Source organism: Opisthocomus hoazin, chromosome 1 (assembly GCF_030867145.1).
Source record: "Opisthocomus hoazin isolate bOpiHoa1 chromosome 1, bOpiHoa1.hap1, whole genome shotgun sequence".
NCBI classification, from domain to species: domain Eukaryota; kingdom Metazoa; phylum Chordata; class Aves; order Opisthocomiformes; family Opisthocomidae; genus Opisthocomus; species Opisthocomus hoazin.
Genome location: NC_134414.1, coordinates 23,516,168 through 23,527,605, shown reverse-complemented (window position 1 = coordinate 23,527,605; position 11,438 = coordinate 23,516,168). Strand labels below are relative to the sequence as shown.

The 11,438-nt window shown below is 44.0% G+C and overlaps 1 long non-coding RNA gene across 1 annotated transcript; it reads right to left on the bottom strand.

Annotated features, from left to right (window-relative positions):
• Window positions 1-478: 478 nt before the first annotated feature.
• Window positions 479-8,804, bottom strand: LOC142362138 (uncharacterized). The gene is made up of 3 exons (XR_012764701.1): window positions 8,601-8,804; window positions 1,434-1,513; window positions 479-1,079 (listed from the first exon to the last, which is right to left on the bottom strand). It is a non-coding gene; the product is annotated as an uncharacterized LOC142362138 (long non-coding RNA).
• Between the last annotated feature and the right edge of the window lie 2,634 nt (window positions 8,805-11,438).

The following is an 11,438-nucleotide window of genomic DNA, read 5'->3' as shown; positions in this document are numbered from 1 at the left end:
GTTTAACTACCAAGCTTTCTGTACAAGACGATCATGTTCCAGTAATCTCCTAGTGTTACTTAAAAATTGTGACAAAATAATGAAAAAGGGAGAGGAAATTTGTATTTGTCTAGTCATTCAGGGGACTGTTTAAGAAATGAAGTGGCCCTGAAATGAGAATTCAAATAATAAACTAAAAAGGAACTGGTTAAAAATACAAAAACCTAAAAGAGATTTATGCTCTTACTGATAAAAATTAAGAACAGGTGCTTCAAGGTTGTGTATTAATTCCATTATTGTTTAAGATACTACCATGTGGAGGGGGAAATATTAAATAAAAAATGTGCAGATTGTACAAGTAAATTAATTATTTTAAAAAAAAAACAAGCACAGGCCATGGTACTTAAGAAAGATTTAATGAGAATATATGAAGCGACAACATGATATCAAATGAAAATTCAGCAGTGACAAATACAATATAATAAACACTGGAGACAAAAAATGTAAACTATCCACACACCTTCACAGGGTCTAAATGAACTTGCTCAGCTCAAGAAAAGCACCTGTGCGTGAGCATAGGCAGCTTAGTGAATACCTCCGGTAAACATGCCGCATAGCCATGAAAGCATGTCAAATGTTATAATGGTCAGGGAATATATAACAATATTAAATAAATCTCCGGAATATCTCCACGTGGCACCTTTCATTCAGTTCCATATCTTCTCTCAAATTTTTCATTTTTGATGGAGGTGAAAGGAGGAAAATGAGAGGGGGCACTACATGCTGCACTAATAACAGCAAACATATTTGCACACAGAGTATGACATAGCGCAACTCTAACCAGGTTTCTGAGGATGAAATTTTAGAAACACAAAAGGATTAACTATGTGCAAGGTTGTAAAAGTTCACAGGTGCTGTTGTACATTTCTATACCCAAAAGTTTACACTAAAATGTCTTCTGTCTATGGAAAGGATATCTTATTCCGGGTCTATCTTCAACCATTAAAGATGTGGATGGCACACACTGAGGACATAAGAGTCTGTATCTGCCAGCTGTTCATCTATTTTCACCTTCCTCTTCAGCATTTCATTCTCATCACCTGTAGATATAAGGTATAGTATTAGGTCTATAGAAGGTCTAATCCAGCATGGGAATGCTTATGTACATATGCGTTTATTTAGAAGAACCAAAAAAACTACAGAGTCAAACCATCATTTTAATACAGATTAAATTTTCTGGAGTTCAAACCCAGTTGTTCCATTGTCCCACAGAAAACTATCAGTTAAACTAGCGATGTTTATGACTGTTAGAATAGAAACTATTAGAGAGAAAGCTAGAATGGATTGTACTGCAAAGAAAATGGGAGGAGAGGATCTTGACTGAAAGCTTCTAGAGCCATAAAGAGCAATCCATTAATAACTTTCCTCCTGTTTTCTTGTCAGTGGCAGCTTACAGTCGCCATGAAGCAGGTCCGGTGTCTCAGCAGTGGAGTAAGCGTACTGTAGCTGGACTGATCAGGTGGGTGGGCAGCACCTGAAACATATAAATGACAAGAAAGCAGTAGCAGTCATGCAGGACTGTTTGGCAACTTCTAGGGCAAAACCCCTGACTAGAATAAGGTGAGATATCTACAGCAAGAACAGTCATCTTCCAATACCCCCCTGGAAAACCAGAGAGAAGCTGAGACACTTGTCCATCGACCTTCCAGAACCAGAACACCAAATCTGAGGGACCAAAGGAAAACTTAACCTAGGGAAAACAGCTTGAAAGATCTGTCATCTAGTTCCCCCATGCTGACACACCAGAAGTAGAGTGGCACCAAAAGGAGTTGTTGACCAGTTTCTTCAGCTAACATCACAGAGTTGGCCACCAAGGTGCCCACTGGCTACCCTGCCAGACCTCAAACAAGAGAAAGAAAAGCAAGATCAGGGCTCTCGACTGCTGATGAAGGGGCCAGCTGGGGGCTCTCAGAGAGCTCCCACTAGGAAGGGCTGGGTAAATAAACGGGATCTGGGTACATCAATGGGATGGGGGTATAACTTTGGAAAGAGTGGTTAATCCAAAATTTTTCATACAGCTGCTTGAGACTTCCAAGGCCCTCCTGCAAGATGGAGAAAAATAGAATTCCTGTTCTGAATTTATTAGAAGGATTAGAAACTTCTCTGTAGTTATTTATATGAATTTCCCTATGCAGAGGTGATTCTAGCACTAAAACAATCTGCAGTGAAGTCCCTTGGGGGATGATAATGAAAAATAGAGATGGTATTTCTGCCACATAGACACCATTGCAAAGGGGCATGTTGAAGGGTGGAAAGCCTATAAATAGACCCAATTTTAATACTTTTACAAATGGCTTGAGATCAAAAAGTAGAGCACATTAATGAAATCTGCAAATAGTATTCAGGCGCATTCCATGAAAGATTATTAAAAGTACTGTAAAAGGAAAACCTAAATTACTTCAATGCATGGAATAATAGAAATGGCATGAAGATTTTTAGTGTAAGACATCTGGGATTAACACCCTAAAATTCCTGCTGTAACGTATGTATTTGTATCAGGTGATCTGGGGATGGCGAAGCCGCTAAAATGATGCAGATGTGAAATTAGTGGAGGCAATTTTACAACCTTGGTCTATGTATTTCCAGGAGGGCTACAGAAAAAGTAATGTCCTTGTAAAACGTAGTCTGGAGTATTACTATTCTGGTGGTCATTTGTTGAGATAGATCAACTCATGTTAGAACAGGAGAAGCACTAGTTATGGGAAGAAAACTCTTCTAACGCTATATGCACGAAATGAAGAATAAGGGCAACATGACTTTATAAATATACCTAGAATAAACACGAGGAAGGAAGAAAATCTAATTGGGATAAAGAACAGTATTCCCGTGCCAGTGAGCTAACAGCAAATAGCATGAAATCAAATAAGCTGGAAGTCAGAAAGATTTAGAACTCTGAAAGGTCAGACTCTGGAATAGCTGTTCAGTAAGAGACATGAGGACAAGAAACTTAACGCTCCTTAGACACTATGAGCTTATGCATGGCTGCACATGACTCTGCAATGTGAGGGGCTTAAACTTAGAACTGTAAGGCACTTCTGATTTAACAGGTCCCTCTCACAGATGATAGGCAACTTTTTTCCCTGGTTGACTTCATTAGGCTGTCATAAATCTGGCCATACCCACTCTCCATATGGATAATGCTAATCTCCGATAAGGCTAGCAAACGTTCCGACTATCTGGTACAATCTGAGCTGCTAAAGCATTTTTCTAATGTCTCTGCACACCAGGAAAATTAATACCTTTTTTTTTTTCAGTAAAGCAGTCAAATCCACCTAAGACTAGCGTAAGAGTTTACTTCTAACAGTGCAGTGTTGCAGTGTGTTACAAAGGCCAGCAGGGAGGTGCAAAACAGAGGCAAGACTTTCACTGGTTCAAAACCACAACGACAGTGGTTATGGACTCCGGAAACACGGCAGGTAAGAGTGATGCCCAGAGTTCCTACTAAACCCATCATCCTGGAACCTCCTTCTAAGGCACACTGTTACGTTCCAACCATACAACTCAAGGCAGGAGAGAAAGAAATCCTTTGAAAATCCTAGTTTATTCTGGAACTGCCAAAGCTGAAAGATCTCATCCTTAGGATAAGCCCAGATAAGCACTGTACTCTGTCCTTTGGTTTTCAGGGAGCTTGTGCAAGCTATAGACCCAAGCTGAAGCAGCAGACTGGTTCTGTGTAATGTCCATTCTGTCTGTGTACCCCCAGGTATCTTCTCCCAAGTGACAGGACGAGAGGAAATGGCCTCAAGTTGTGTCATGGCAGGTTTAGATTGGATATTAGGAAACATATCTTTACCGAAAAAGTTCTAAAGCATTGGAACAGGCTGCCCAGTGAAGTGGTGGAGTCACCAGCCTTGTGGGTGTTCAAAAAATGTGTAGACATGGCACTTGGGGACATGGTTTAGTAGGTATGGTGGTGATGAGCTGGACTTGAGGATCGTAGAGGTCTTTTCCAACCTTAATGATTCTATGATTCTATGATTCTATGAAATATAGAGAAACTAAACAATGAGTCCTGTTGCATATTTCTGCTTTGACTTCAGAAGTTAACCACCTTTAGATAGCCTATGTCCAACTAACTTCTGGACCTTTCTTTCTCTATTGCAACTGATTTCTTTACATGGCACACACCTATGGCAATTGTACAGAGGACAGGTCAGCTGAGTTATTAGCTTGCTTTCCCCTGACTGCCTTCAAAATAGATGATGAACCAGCTTACGAGTACTCCGCAGTACTTCTGCATCCAGGAAGAAAACTTTCAGGCAAAAGTTTTCAGCTTGTGTCAGAGCTGCTTAAGGGAAAAGCTCCGAAAGTACTATAGCAGCATTCCCAAACACTACAAGTAAAATAAGTGTATGCATGTATGTGTGTGTGTGTGTTTTAAGCTGCAAAGGCTTCCTCGGCACCTTCTTCTGTGACCTAGCACAGATGTTTCACTTCTCAGATTCTCCAGACCCCGCTGCATAACACACAGGGAGAGTCAGACATCCAGACTAGGCCCATGAATTCCCCTAGCACTAAATTGGTAAGTCTTACTTTAGGGTCTTGTTGAGGACTTTCACTTTTTATGCAGGATCAGTGAGAACTTGTCTGTGACTTGTAAGCTATGGAGAAGAAGGAAAAGCCACCTCCTAAACAAATGGCCTTGGGAATAAACTATTATTTGCAGGTATCTTTAGAGCAGGGCCAGAATAGAACAATTTCAGAGGAGAGACTAAAGCACGAGTACTGCAGCCTATGCTAATCAAAAGAATGACTTAACCTTGAGTAAATGACACTTAGATGAAAGAACTAAGCGCCTAGAGACAGTAGCCTAAAATACACTGGTGCATTGATCCCTTTTGAGTTGGCAAGTTTGCCTTCACAAGTCTTGAGATGAAAGAGGCAGTAAGCTGACAATCCGAGTTGCCATTTTGTGTGCTTGAACATAGATATCTGCTGCATGAAGACTTTTAAGTGTTTGTTACAGACAAGATGAAACAGGCTAGCTTAAGCTATCATCCTACCATTTAGTGTACCGGTGAAGTGTTCCCAAACACCCTAGAAGACCATGGGAGAGGCAGCACAGAGGCTGCATGAAGGAAAGCATGCATGTTTTCCAAATACTCGGTGTAAGTTCGTGCTGATAAACTTCCAAGTGCGAATCATAAGCAACGTGTTCTGGTGAACCAGTCATAAATCCTAAAGATAACTTTGAAGGTCAAAATAGCTAAACTTAGTGACTGTTGTGTTCAGCTCCTCCTTTCTCGGTACACTGAAGCGCTAACTGACATATTGGTTGCTAGACAAGCAGAGCCAGGAAGAAACAGAACATAAGCAGATACAAAAACAAACACAGCAGGTTTCCTGTAAAACAATTAATTCACTCACTTGTTTTAAACAGTGCTTAAGCTCTTACTATTACAGCTTCAAATACAGGAATAAGCATCACAAGATGCCAAAAGTCTAGATCCAGTAACGTTATCCACTTAGCCTACATTTTTTTAGTTCTACTGACATTTTGCCTCCTGGTATCAATTGTTATCTACCCTAATGTAATGCCTTGCTTCCGAAAAGCCAGGTTAAGTGAGAGGCATGTGCCTCAATTCTTGGGCAAAATACTACTTTAATAAACACTAAGCATGATTCAGTCATCTGCGTGTCTGACATCCTCCTGAATTCCCCTTCTGCAGGCTGCTGTTGTGGCAACTCGACCGCCGCTCTGGGTGTGCCGTGGCTGCTCCTGGCCACTGTCACCCTTCACCACTCTGACAGCATCACAAGCACTGCACACACAAAGCACCAATTCTCTGTAACCTCATTGTTATCCCCTGTATCTCTGTCTGTGTACCACTGGTTAATATGTTTTGTACCTTCCTTCCAGAAAGACCCAGTCTTACAATGTGGAGCTTGTTCACTCAAATACCTAATATTTTATCCCTTCCCAGTTAACATCACTTACTACACATTCCATTCTTAGTCAAACTCCATTCTTAGCAAAACTGAGAACTTTAAATCAATTACTTGAATGACTAATCCAGCTATGCATCATTGCATACTGTTGCTTTGTAAGAAATAAACTGAAAAGTCAATGTCTACTTCAGTGTGAACAACCCGAAGGAACTCTTCTTCAGATACCAAATAAGTTTATTTTTAATTACTTTAATGAAGCTCTCATTGTATTTACTTGCAGTGCTGCCACAAATAGACCCCAGAAATGAAGTCAAGACCCATAAAATAAGACACACAGCAAACATATGAAGCCTGGTTTAAGCCCCTCACCAGAAGAATGCAAGAACAGGCAGGCAAAGATAGGTACTCTCCCAGAATTCTTGGGATCTGCTTAATCATTTTCATTCATCCTGCACTTCCGTGACATGAAAGGTAAGGTTCCTACTATAGATAAGCTGCTTCTCTCACAGAACTCTGATCTAGTGTTGGATCTTAATTTATTAACGAAAAAGACTTTGGGGAATGAGTATCATTCTCCATATCCTGAAGTAAAGCAGGAGTAACGGAGAAATGGACGGTGGCTGCAGAGACTTCAGCCAGAAGCAAAAGCTGTGAGGGGCTGGGGCACGGCCTGGAGGATGAGGCCTGCGCACTCCAGTCACGCGTGAGAGCTGTGAGGGAAAGGATTGTTCTGCGATCCTCCATGAACATTAAGATGAATTGTCATTGAGAAGGGAAATCTGCGGGCTGCATTTGCTTTATCAAATCAAGTACATGTAAGCCTTCTTAGTTTATTAGTTCAAATGTGGCCAAACACAAACTGATTATCAGGTACGGGAAAAAACATTTCCCAATCAAAATTTTGCTCTTTCTCAAACTCTAAACCCGTTTTAAAAAAAAAAAGAAAAAACAACTTTCTGCAAAAGCCTCAGTTTAATCTTTCAACTTTACTTTTCCCTAGCTTTGTTCTCAGAAGCAACTACCATTTTAGCACAAGTGCACATATTCTCTAAGCTTGTAACAGATACCTCGCATGGAAACCTATATTCCCAAAATTCTGAACTCTGCCCAACTTCAAAGGCAACGGAGAACTGGGTTCATAATGGGAAGTCCTGACCAACATCACTGGGCAGTGCTACCTGACTTGCTTACAATAATGTTGGCAGAAGCTTTTCTTCAAGAGGGGAACAGTGACTCACGTGCCTGTATAACTTGACTGAGGCCATTTGTATGGAAATCTAGCCAGGGCATCTGAAGGAATTAAGCAGAATTGTTTGAAGTGATCCCATCAAGCAGTTCACACTGGTGGGAGATCTCCTGTGTCACTGGAGATGAGCATCACAGACCACCACAACTGGAACCGCTAGTACTGGAGCCACTACTCTGAACAGACTGCTGCTAGGTGCTGGTGAAAAGCCAGCAATAAATCAGAAAGTATTGCAGGAATTTATTGTAGAATTTATTTGCAATTCATTTGCAGAATTTATTGCAGGATTTGTTGCAGAAATCCAGCCAGTGAAGATGTCAGGAGATGTCAGGAAAAACGTCCGGGAAAGGAAGCAAACTGGACGTCCTGGCCAGAGAAATGAGGTCTACTGAAAAACTAAGTGCAGGCTATGTGGGAAGAGATCTCTCGAACACTCACGGGAAACAGGAGGAGGGAACAGTCTTAGAAACACCAGGAAATCAATAACCAAGATGCATATCCTGACAGGAGAGGATCATTCTGAAAGCTTCTGCTTAACCAATGACGAAAGGTTAATTCCTCTCAAGCTTGCCACTTGCAAGCTTGCAATGGTCATTGCGCTTTCGTACTAGTGATCTACTTCCCTACTGACTTCGATTTCCTTATCTCATCTAACATGCTCAGTCACTTCCATTTCCTTATCTTAGACTTTGTCAGCTGCTCCTGACTACAACAGATTATTGTGTGCATGCATAGGACTGTCTGATAAACACATATTTAAAACAAAATAAAAGAACCTAATTCATGACGGTTTTACCACCAACTGTTGGCTGATTTTCCTGAATATTTTAATCTTTAGCCAAAACTAGCTCTAGCTGGATGTTTTCAGCTATGGAAGAAAGCAAGCTACAGAAGGATGGCTAGAGCAGGAAGCACAGGCTCCACTACCGACAACAATCTTTCTGGCATCGAGTCCAAAAGCTTTGAACTATTTTAAGAGTATTAACACCACCAAAGAGGGAAGCATTAAGGAAGAATGTGATGCATATTATTTAGTCAACAGAAGAAATAGCTTCAGTATTCACTCTAACAAGATAAATGAACAATCAGCTTTTCTAAGACTAGCCAAGAGAACATTAAGATTGTAATATAGCTGAGAGAAAATGTGACTACTTGAATATGTTAATTTTTACTGCAGATTACTCAGTCCTTCCACTGGAAATGAGGGCAAGATGCACCTGATGATGATACGGTAAAAAGAAAGATTTTGTCTGCATGTATTATATACATTTGTGAAAAAAACACCTGGATTTAATAAACATTCTACAGTTGAAGTATGCTCAAATAAACAGACAACTTCAGGGGGAGAAGTGAAAGATACAGATTGACCAAACCGCTATACCTATTCAGGGAACTGACAGATGGATCCTAAGGTGTCATACCTTACCTGAGATGGAATAACCACCACAGTAGTACAGACTGAGGACTGACTGAAAAAGGAATCTGGAGGTCCTGGTGGACTGTGTCACGGACAACAAGAGCAGGGCCACTCCAGGAGGGTGGAAAAGCTGGGAACTGAGGCTGACCACAGGACAGGCAGGGCAGTGCCCTCGCCAACCAGAGCGCAGTTCCATAGGATTTGGGCAGGGCTGGTTGGTGACAGGTCTTCTTGAGAGTCCAAGACAAGGCGAGATAATGAGTCAGGTCCATAGTCCATCCAGGAACAGTAGAAGATAGCATCAGAGACAAGGTCCACACAGGAAAAAGGGCTGGAGACAAGGCTATATACCACACAGGTCACCCAGGAAGTCCAGCTGATAAGGCATGACAACAGGAGACAGGACTTGGCACAGTTAAACCCACAATACTGCACATGCTAAAGTCCCAGGTGAGGGTGTCAGGGCAATTAAGGCCCAGGCGTGCACTTTACTCGGCCCTGGCAGATACTGAGCTAAACATAAGTGAGCAGAACACCACAGCAGTGAGCAACACTACCTTTATACAGACATACTAGGTCGTTTTTACAGGCATGAAGCCAGTAGATCAAGAGAATCACTAGTCCTCTTCACTCAGCACTTGTTAGACGACGTCTGGAAAACCACATCACACTTTGGGCCCCCCACTATGAGAAATAAGTTGACAAATTGCAGTGAGTGCAGCTGAGGGAATTGAAGATGGTGAGGGGATGGGAGAACATGCCCTGTCAGGAGAGGCTGAGGGCGCTCAGTCAGAAGGCTTGAAGGGGGACCCAAGAGCTTCCTTCCAGTACCTGAGACGATCAAGAAAATGGAGCAAAACTCTCTACTGAAGTGCACGGCAGCAGGATGAGAGGCAATAGTCACACAGGGATGTTCTGATTTAAGGGGAAAAAACTTCACCGTGACAACAATCAAGTGTTGGCACAGGTTGCCCAGGTAAGTTGTGCACTTTCCATTCTTCGAGGTTTTGAGGACCCTGCTGGACAAAGCTCTAAGCAACTTGGTCAGAAGGTTGAAGAAGCAGAAGGTTGGTCTAAAGACCTCTTGAGCTCCCTAACCTGAAAAATACTATTTCTATTGCCCCCATGGCTATTCAAGTGTGCTGCTGAACACACAAGTCCACAGGAGAATAAACGAGCTTTGAGCATGCTGAAGAAGTTGTTCAAGAATCTCATTTTGAATACAAGCTGCAAGTACAGAAATACTCAACTGAAGTAGTCCTTTACGGAACACAAAAATCTTTAAAATCGCTTTTTTCATACTGTTCAGGGTTTTTTGACATTACTTCTTTGTACACAAACTTTTAAGTATTTAGTTTTTGGTTTGCTGTTCTTTAGAGTAAGACTCCTTGTACATTGCACTGTTTGCCCAATAAACACACTTCAGGCCTTAAGTGTGTTGTCACAGTTTCACCACCTCCGAACTCCTCCATCTCTGACTTTTGGTTCAATTTTCCTTACGGTCTTCTCTCAGCGCAGCCCTGCTGATCTCCCAACATCCTTCAGCAGTGAGGTTGAACGTTACCCTGAAACACATTTAATGTTTCAGCATTAATTACATTGCCTCCTAGGTAAACCACAAAACCAGCCTTTTACATGGTTCTGTTCCTACTTCTAGTCTTGTCTAGTCGTGAGCACTCCCATGCCCCCTTCAGCATTAAAAGCTGTAATTTCTTGGGAGAAAAATACTTCCATTCTTCTTCCGAATAGGAAAGATGTATTTCTTGCTGTCATCCCGTTTCCTTGATGCTTTCTTCTGCCTTTGGCTGTTACATTGTATCACCTGCATGGAAACGTTGCACATTCACACTCAGCTTGCGTGAACAGCTTAGGAGCACTGGAGACTCCCACCAGCCTGCTCAGCCAGCTGACATGCTCCGAACTTCGCGTGAGCTCAGCACCAGAGGTCAGCTCACGTCTCCTCAGGGTTGGGAGCACGGGAGAGCTATGGCTGGAGACACCCGGCTGCTGTGAGGACGGAGTGTCCCAGCGGGGTCTGGGAGGGGAACGGCCGGTGCTGCCCAGGGTCCGCGCTGCCAGGGGCCGACTCCGACGGGAATCCAGCCCGGTCCCAGGCGCGCGGTACTCCTTGGCAGACCTTCCAATCCAGTTTCATCTGAAGGTATCAAAGCTCCGGGCCCGCTCCAGTGTGCAAGCTGAAGTGGAAACCACCAAACTTGTGTAAGGGGCAACTCCCCACACCAGAATGCAACGCCAGGGAGGGACAGCCCCGGAGTCCTTCCGCTCTTCGGCGTATTTTTCAGAGGTGACGCTGTCTGGCGACTCCCATCCCATCACGCGAAGGGAGCTCCGGATGGAGTTAAATTTCAAATTAAAAAAAAAAAAAAGGCATTTTAGATCAGTTTTAAACCTTGGCCGGATTTTTTTGTCTGCCAGAAGGCAGTTCCACTCGTGCAGGCGCTGGCCACCTCCTCCGCTCCCCCCCCGCTTTCCTACCCCTCCCCGCCCCGCCGAAACCGCTGAGCGCAGGGCATCGCCGGCCCCGCCCGCCCGCGGCCCCGCCGCCTCGGACGCGGAAACGCGGCCGCCCCGGGCCGTGCCCAGACGGGGCCCCCGCCCCGGGCCTCGCCCCGCCCTCCCGACGGCGCCGCCTCGGCCCGGGAGGCCTCGCGCCGCTCCGCGCCCACACGCGGGCCCCGGCAGGTGCGGCGGCCCCACCCCGGAGGCGGGCGGGGAAGGAGGGAGGGCGGGCGCGGCGCGGCGCGGCGGGGGCTGTCTCCGGCGGCGCCCCCCCCCCCCCCGCCTGGCAGCCACGCTGCGGCGGCGCCGCCGTTTCGCCTCCGCGCC